Genomic DNA, 7,054 nt, shown 5'->3' with positions numbered 1-7,054 from the left:
CCACTGGGCCCTGCCCGTTGCCCCACATCCCCCTTGATTTGGGAAGGGAAACCAGGGCCAGACACAGCAGCCCAGGTACAGCCTCACCTCCATCAAGCAGCCCGGAATAGGTAACTTCTCTCAATACTGGCTGCCTTCTTCTTCCTCAGGAACACACAGGCTTTCTGAGGGAGGAGCTGCTGTCAAAGGCACTCATGGGTTCTTTTCACCCATGAGGTTGTCTGGTTGCTTTTTGAACCTGTGTAAAGGTTTGAATCTAAAATCTCCTCCGGCAATGAGTTTTACAGATTTCTTGAACCGTATGTGAAGAACCACTTCCTGCTGCTTGTGGAGAGCTTGCTAATTGCTAGTTTCATTTCTTGTTCTCATACAAGAAAGCACAATGAACCATTTATCATCCCCCAGCTTTTCCTGATTTTATAGATCTCTACAGAAGTGATAACAAAAGAGGACAAAAATACACGAGTAAGACAAATGCTATATTCTGCTTTTCTGTCCCTTTATTTCCTGTAACATGTGACTCCTCATACTTCATTTGAGCATCACCTTTGGAGATTCTCTCCCACTGTTTCCTTCTCCTTTGTCTTTATGGCACTCCACCAGTAAAGAGCAGCTAGGAGTAACTGAGGCCATAAAAACCCATTTTCCTGCTCATTTACCTGTGTTGCTCTGGCAATTGCTTAATGGTAAACATATGACTTACTGGCACAGTTTAGACCACAATGTTGACAAGTTTAATTCCTTGCCTTTGAAGGACAGGTTAATACAATTTTGCTCTGCATTCCTCCAGGCCATGGAGTCAAGAACAGCCACAGGCAGAGGTTCTCTCAAGACCCCCAGCTGGATTATCATGTGAATTTCATTAGGATTCTGAATAGTGCTGCTGATGAAGTTGACTGGGAAAAAAAAGCAATTTAATCTGTTAAAGAGCTGTAAAAAAGAGCTGTAATTCTTTCTGAAAGATTGTTTTAGCTTCTTGCTCTGCTAATCTGGTGCTTGTGTTTATGAGGACAGTCAGTATGCATCCTCAAGCAACAATTTTAATGTCTTCTCAACATATGCTGTTTACATGATTTAGAAGTCACTGATCTTGCAGGCAGTTTGACATTCAGCAAAGAACAAAGCCTGAAGGGAAGGAGATAGCCTTCAGGTTAGGAACAACCTGCTGAACCCTACAAAAACTAACCCCAGTCTCCAGAGGAGCTTTGCTAGAGCAAGGGATTCAGGCAGGGGCTGAGAGAGGGGTACACTTCTAAGCCACTTCTCTGAATCTGACATAGGCAAGAAGCCTCCAAGTCCTCAAAATCTTCTGTTTCATCCAAGGCTTGCTAGAAAATAAGCTGGCCATCTCTGTGGAGTGCAAAAACTGATGTGGAGTATAGCTGGTGATGTCCTGCTAACACCAAAACAAGGGGCTCCCACTCTTCACTCTGTTGACTCAGTTATCCTGAGTCTATCACCAAAGAAGGACAGTGTTTGTCCTGTGAACAAAAGATGATGATGTAGGAAGAACAAGCAGCCTCTGTATGGGAATGGGAATTATCATGAGGGCTAACAGGGACTTGCCAGGGACTTTCCCAGTGCTTATTAACCATCCAAAACAAACTGACCTGCCTGGTTTGGGCTATGAGGTTAAAAGTGGTCTCTGTTTGACACAGAGGTGTGCTGATAGGGAGACAGTCTGGACTGTGAGGTTTTTTGTGCTGCAGAGCCATCTCTTGTGGAGGAAAGTTCCTAGGGCTGCATGCAGAAGTGGACACAACCCTGCAACAGGGAAGAGGCTGGAGGAGACACGAGGCAGCAGCCAGAATCCTTGATATGATCGTTTGGACTGACTGAATGCAAGTTGCTGTTCGAGTGATGCTTGGCCTAAGGTCTAGAAAACCGAGTTTCTTGTGCAATAGTTCGAATTTCCTAAGGGAAGCTGGATCTCGGTTTCTCCTCCTCCTCAGTGCATCAGTGGCAGCTCTTCTCCTAAGATTATTGAATGGCACCACCTTGTGGATGCTCGGCGGTGAGGAGACTTTTCCATCTTTATTTCATGCGCAGACTCTGTAGTGGTACATTTGAATAGCGAGGCAGGCAATGGGTGATTCATTCTAATGCTGCTTCTCAAAGATCAGGCACTCATCAAGAAGTGCTTTTCTGCTTGTTTTCTGGCAGCTGACTGAAACAGATTCTAGTGCTTAGTGGATGATTTTCAGAGCTTAACTGATTTTGCCTTTGCTAGAGGTCTTATTGGAAAACTGTAAACAGATAAAATAATCAACTATTTCCAATTATAGAGGAAGTGCAGAGGAAAATCACTGAAATATACATTAAAGGTCATCTGCCCAGTATGCTACGTGTTACCTCTTCCCAAGGTGTGAAATCCATGTGTCAGCTGCTCCATGCATCACACAATTCCCTAAACTCCTGAAAGTAAGGTGTAATGGGAAAATTTAGCATATGTACTCTTGAGTTTGCCTTAAGGGATTACCCTGACACTGACAGCACATGTCCTTAACTGCAGTTTCTGGGAAGCATCAGACATATGTTTGTGAATAGAACAGCCTGTGTAAAATGACTCCAAGACTTTCCAGAAAGCATTGGCTGCATGGTGTGTATTTTATACAGCATTAGGATTCATGTTATCATGGGCATGCAGGAGCCCAGGATGCTAAACAGCAGCTATGAGTCAGTGTGACTATGCATGTATGAAGTACCAGGTTTTTTGGTCAAGTGGGATTATCCCAAGAAACTCCATGAAATCTATCCAGACAAGATTTTGCAGAGGGAATAGGATGATGTTCTAAAAAAGAGAACATATTGTAGCCTAAACTACATCATAAAAATGAAACAGAATCTTAAGCCTAATATAGACAGGTGAGCTGACAAATTCATACACTTCTATTGTCCGTGGTGAGAAACTTAATAAAAACATAAATAAATACAAATGGTTAAACTGTTAATTAAATATTTCAAGCCTGCTTCTCAAACTCGGTTTCAATTTTGGAAAGAGCATTTTCCTTTTACAGTGTTGCCCCCCAGCCATGTGCCCACCTATTTTTTTTCTAGGCATAGTTACAAGGGCTGGATGCAAGGTTGTGCCAGAAATGTGTTGAGACACCATAGGCAGAACAATGTGGTGAAAGCAATGTGGTCCACAAAGTGAGGAGTGCCAAGAAAAGGGATGAGGAAAGCTTGACAGGGGATTAGAGAGGTTTCTGAGAGCAGGCATTAGGATAGGAATGGGAAGGGCTCAGGCACCACAAGGCTCTGCAAGGGGCAGTTTGCTATGTGTTCCCAATAACCCCAGGCATCCACCAGGATAAGGCCATCTTAGGTGTTGCATGGGCACAGAATAAATGACAGTCCTGTCCCCAGAGCACCCACAGCCTGACAATAGACTGAGGTGTGCTGCTAAGAAAGCATGTGCTGTGAGAACAGGTGGGTGATGTGAGAGGCAGCAATGCCAGCACATCAGCAGCCAGCATCTGTGGGTGCTTTTTGCAGTTTAAACACAGTTTAAAACAGGGATCTGGGAGAGGAAAATGAGCCAGTCCTAGAGACAGTGATGGGGATTTTCTTTTCATTGTCCTGAACATGCCTGTGTGGGAGAAAAGATGAAGATGCTTATTTGGAAATTCAGATAACTGATGACAGCAGTGATCTCTTGGATAAATCAGAGACTGTTATCAATATCCAGTTGTTGAACAACAATAGTAAGAAGAAAGAGAATTTATGGGCTGAGGAGATGAGCAGTGAATGTTTGCAAAACGGATTAAGGGAAATGAGGAAGCCCCTCTAGTGGCAGAATCCAGGAAAGGCAATCACAGCCATCAGCTGGGAAAATGATCCTAGTGCAGCATCCAGGATGGTCACAAATGTGCATCAAGATTGTCCCAAAATGCGCAGTGTGGCATCATTTATATTATATAAGGCAAAACCCCCTCAAAACTGAAGAAAACATCCAACAGTTTCTGCCAAGCTGATTACAAGAAAAGTCTTTCCTGACTTGATGTCTGGTGAGGGAGCCAAGCCTGAGCATGTGAACAGAACACCTCTATTGTGCACAGATTTTAAATCACGTAGAATTCATATTCTTTTAGCCTGGACTCCAAAACTCCCCGTTCACTCACCAGGTGCTAGGGAAGGTCACAGAGACAGTAAAATGCTCAAGTTAAATATTGGTCCTACCTCTTGTGTGAATCTGAGGTAGCCAGAAAGACTTGTAGAATGTCAAAAACCAATACAGTGGGAAGGGAAGGGAAGGAACATTGGCTGCCTCTGCTGTTTGGGGAAATCACTAACTCTGTGTCCACCTCAGTTTCCAATTTGTAAAATAGGGTAAAGAGTAATTCTTCACTCTTACAAAAAGTCACATGTTAAAAATCATGAAGGCTCTGAAATGCCAACATACTTAAGAGAGAGAACCAGATTATTGTCTGGGCCTGATATATAGTGGCACCAACTTTTTACAGCTTGCATTTTGTGTTTTAGCACTGAGCTGCCAAATAGGACAGCAGCCCAGCAGGGCTTTGTTGGGAGAGAATAGCTCCAGCTGCAGAGCAGGCTTGCTTCTGACAGCCACCTTCTGCTCCAGGAGCTGTGGCTGTCAGGAGGACAATATCTCTGCCTGACGAAGAGGATGAGGAAGGTAATGCCTGTTAGTCACCTGTAAGAGTTTAACATTTCTTTTTTTCTCGTGCAGCAGCACGTTCAATATTTCCACCTATTTATGTAGTGTTTTAGGGCTGTATTTGACAGGCTTTAATGTAAACATGGTATTGCTGGCACACTGACAGCTCTTTTTTGGCATTGCTTTTACAGTGTCTTTACATAGAATGAATTGATGTGTGACTCATGTAAATTCAGATTATTTTTTTTACTTTGAGCAGATGTGGCCCCTCAGTGTGAGCCCAAGAACAGTTGGGGTGTTGCTGGGATTTATTTACAAACCTCCAAGCCAGCAGTTTCAAATCTGGGTTAAAGTTAGATGCCTGTTTCCATGACAGATGGTCTCATTTGGAGAAGGAGTGAGCCTTGACAACTGGGGCTGGCTGAGAGAGTGAATTTCTGTTTCATAAAGATGATTCTATTTTCAGGGTATTTTCAGATCCCAGATAAAGATTTAAATCTCCGAATTCAAATATCGTTTAGGGATGAACAACATTTCATCTTGCCAGCATCAAGGCTCTTGCTGATCCCTAGCTGCTGCCAGTGTTTATCCAGGCTGCTGGAAGAACGAGGAGTTCTGGCTCTGTTGTCACCTGCCTGACAGAGCAGTGGGGTGTCAGGAGTGAAGGCTGGCTGGGAGCCTTTCTCAGAGGGCTGGGCAGTTCCCAGGTGCTCTAGTGCTCAGGGGACAAGCCTTCCTGCAATCCCATGGGCTGTCCTTATGACTTGGCATGGCAGGATTGTGATAGGGGTCCCTGGGCTCCACAGCAGCCCTGAAGGTAAAAGGACCAGAGAGAGCTTGTTGTAGGAACCCTGATTGCTCTTTTGCCCTGACAGGGTCAGATCTCATCAGAGGTTTTCCTGGAGCAACTCAGAGGAGAACCATTTCCATAAAAATGCTCTAGTCCTTCCACTGAAGTGTCCAGTAGCTTTGAACAACCAGTATCCACAGTCGATCCAGCCTCTGGGAGATGAGGTGTGTGCACAGCACAGTGCCACCCTCCTGTCCTTGAGCAACAGCTCTGACATGGGGAAGGAATCCCCACTCTTGTCACACAGGGTGGCTGCTGAAGCATGTGAAATCACATTGGTGCTAAATCAGGGGCTCCAGGTTATTTTCCCTGGCCTCCAGCTACTTTTGTGGAAAGGTAAGGAGCTTCACTAGGCCCTTCAAGCAGCTCTGTGCAGGTGCCTTGTGTCCTTATCCCGTCTCAAATGGCTCAAGATGTTGCATTTGATGGGAGCAGCCCCCTGTGAATTGTCTGTCATTGTCAACATCACTGCCAGGCAAACCAAAGGGAGGGCACATCCACTATCCAGTGAGGTTTCACCATGATCCTTGCCAGGGAAAGCAGCATCTCTCCAGTCTTAATCCTGGCCCCCTGAGCCTGGATTTTCCGTTCACTGACCACAGCTTGGTGCAGAAAGGCAAAGCCTGAGGCAAGGAGGAAGAGGGGAGAAACCACGCTCAGTGTGCTGCACACAAGACAACTTCAGCATGTGCTGCTGAGCAGAGGGGAGCTTGCAGTCCCAGAACATGGATATAGGCCATGGCCCTTCATTAGCCTGCACTATTATTAGGGTGGCACCCTGAGGAATTTTACTGCTAGTGGCGTAAAGAACTCTTCTTCTTCTTCAAATTATCTCACATGGCGTTAAGAGAAGAGGTCCACACTGAGTTTTTTGTTTGATTTCAATGCCTTGCTGTTGACATCTTGAGCAAGTGTTTGCAAAGGCAGTCTGATGTGTCACCCAGAAAGCTGGCTGTAAACATGACTTTGTGCAGACTTCATGTTATGGAGGGAAAGAGCTTCTACTTGTTAAGTTTTCATCTAAAGAAAACAAAAACAATGAAACAAAACCAAAACTTCCCAAAGGAAAACCAGAATCCAACTGACATGTATATTAGAAATTTAAGCCATCCTTCTAGATTTCAGTGATCTGAAAGTTCAACTGATTTCTTTCTGTCTCTCACCTTAGTTACTTTGTTGTAAAAGTTGTTTCCTCATCACTAGTTATCAACTTTATCAAAAGGGGACACTTTTACTAACAATGGGCAGAAGACTCTTTTAAAACAAAATATAGGAGTCATTAACTTAAATCCTGCAGTATGCCAAGGCAATCCAACATCCTTTGGAGCATTACTGATGAGTATTTCATTCTGTTTAATAGGTCACAAATAGAATTTATTTTTCTGTACTGAAGTAGATACATGAGCCAGAGGATTCAGTCAGCAAAAGGGTGACTTTGTGAAGATCTTTAAATTCGCCTTTAGTGTTCAATTCAGCAGTTGTTGGCTGGGATGACACTAAGGGCTGTTACCCACTTGCAGCTGTTTCGGGTTTTCTGGTATTGATAGGATTTGTATGGTCACACAGCTCAGAGGTGTCCAGGA

The sequence above is a fragment of the Lichenostomus cassidix genome, chromosome 3 (genome assembly GCF_008360975.1).
Source record: "Lichenostomus cassidix isolate B80296 chromosome 3, HeHo_3.0, whole genome shotgun sequence".
Classification (NCBI taxonomy): domain Eukaryota; kingdom Metazoa; phylum Chordata; class Aves; order Passeriformes; family Meliphagidae; genus Lichenostomus; species Lichenostomus cassidix.
The sequence above is the reverse complement of the archived record's forward strand: the minus strand, read 5'-3'. Positions refer to the sequence as shown.